Consider the following 2,068-nt stretch of genomic DNA (forward strand, 5'->3'; position numbering starts at 1 on the left):
CAAGGGCACAATGAAATTCAGGACGATCACTGAGACCAGGCCCGTAAGCTTCCATCCGTAGCAAAACACCCGGTAGGCTTACCAATTTTTGTTTTTAGAAGGAGGAGACCGTGGGAGAGTTTTAGACAGTATGCTAGAGTTGAGTTTAGCACCGTAATACTAGAAAATTGTTCTCACCTCTAGCATCATCTTAACCGGCATACTTGCAGTTTCAAGATGCAATGAACTGACAAAACAGCGGCAAAACCTGGCGAGGTTTTTTGCATCTGATACTAAGAGTCTAAGACAGCCAGTATACCTGATTTCTATGTTTAGAAACCATAAAATAGTACCACTCACTGCTATGAGTCTATATGACACTCGCATCGAATCACTCAACTAATGCGCCAAAGGACATGGCCATGAGCTCAACTATAACAGAAGGGCAGCTCGTGGCAAGATGCTGAAAGCCGTCGGTGGCCAAGACCGCCCTCAAATTCGCCGGAGCGGCAAGGAAATGGAAACACGCCTTCTTCAGCCCCTCACAGCGGTGCTGCTCAGCCAGCGCCACGATGGTCGATGCCGTGCCGATGTCAATGTACTTGCACAGCTTTTCCTCGCAGATCAACTTCAGCCGGTCTATGCCGTATCTGTCCGCCGCGGCGAGCAGATGCTGGCAGGTAACGTCTTCGTCTTCTTTCCGCGTCTCCGACAGCGAGCCCGTGTACGCAAAAAGGAGCAGCGCCTTGAACACCTCCGCCTCCATGTCTTCAACGCGCACGGCACCACCAGCGGCGGCATTGCCCTCCTTCATCGGACCGAGGAGCTCGGCGCGGAAGACCGGCGATCGTGCCGCGAGCACGCACCGGTGTGCAGCGATTGTCTCGCCGCCGACCTCAAACACCACGTCCGCGCCATTCCCTGTGCCGAGGAGCTCGCCCAGGTCCCGGCTCAGGTCACATGTCGGCACCGAGACGAAGCTCGCTGCGTGGTCTGCCGGAGAGTAACCGTGGACGACGACAATGTCGCGCCGGACGGTGAACGAGTCATTCTCTAGATGCTTGGAGCTCTCTAGGTCCTCCCTTTTGATAAATCGGCCCCACTTGTTGCAACTCCTGCTCCAGGAACAGAAATTGCTGACCGCCGCCGACGCCAACCCCTCTGCTTGCTTTTCCTCCGTCTCGCCGGCGAGACAGAAACTGTACTTTGCCTTCACACCCGCTGGGACATCTTCGTCGAGGATCAAGCACAGGGTTAGGTAGTTTTTGACCGACGAGCATATGCCGTTGGGGTAGTAGTCGATGCGCCAGCGGTGGCCGCCGACTGTGAAGTTGCGGGACTTGGCGCACCCTCCGGTGGGAATGCCCTTGCAGGTGAGTAGTCGTGGAACGTGAGAAGGTGGTGCCCGCTCGCCGTGTTGGCGACGATGGCCGACGCGGACTTGGACAGCTCGCTGCCGGCGACGGCGGAAGACATTGCCAACCTCCACACGCGGCTGCACACACGGGAGCAAGCAGTGGCTAGTTGGCTATACACTCACGCTGGAAGACGAAACACCAGAACTTCCTTCTTTGTTCTCTCTTGGCTAAGCTTGGCACCTCACCGAGGCATTTCTCCGGTTTATGTAGAGCAAGGGATGCCAAAGGTCAGAGGATGTGAACGGCACCAACACGAAACGCTCCTAGGGACTTGCTCCACACAATTACTGTTACTACTGTTTCTGACTACGGGACTCCAAATGCAGACTTTAACTCACGCTAGCTTTTCATCTCTACCCGATGCCATTCCATGCATGCATGCCTAGCCACTTCAGCTTACCTCGAAGGTGCCCGAAAAAGAAACACATAATGTAGACCGAATCTCGATGGCGAGATCTGATCCGTTGTTGTGGCTCGACCATTCACGACACTCCACCACCACCAGTAGCAACCTCTCGCCCGCGCACGTGATGTACACGAAGTAGAGGGTTTGAACCTTGCGGCCCAGCACGAGAAAACCAATCTCGACGAAGGTACTCACACGCAAAACAATTTTCACAAAGAGAAATCGTGACACAGAGATTTTCTAAAGATCCCTCAAAAACTTGATA

At 54.3% G+C, this 2,068-nt stretch overlaps 1 pseudogene; it reads right to left on the reverse strand.

Moving 5' to 3' along the window:
• Positions 1–370: 370 nt before the first annotated feature.
• Positions 371–1,455, reverse strand: LOC119321475 (annotated as a pseudogene).
• Between the last annotated feature and the right edge of the window lie 613 nt (positions 1,456–2,068).

This window comes from Triticum dicoccoides, chromosome 6B, assembly GCF_002162155.2.
Source record: "Triticum dicoccoides isolate Atlit2015 ecotype Zavitan chromosome 6B, WEW_v2.0, whole genome shotgun sequence".
NCBI lineage: Eukaryota > Viridiplantae > Streptophyta > Magnoliopsida > Poales > Poaceae > Triticum > Triticum dicoccoides.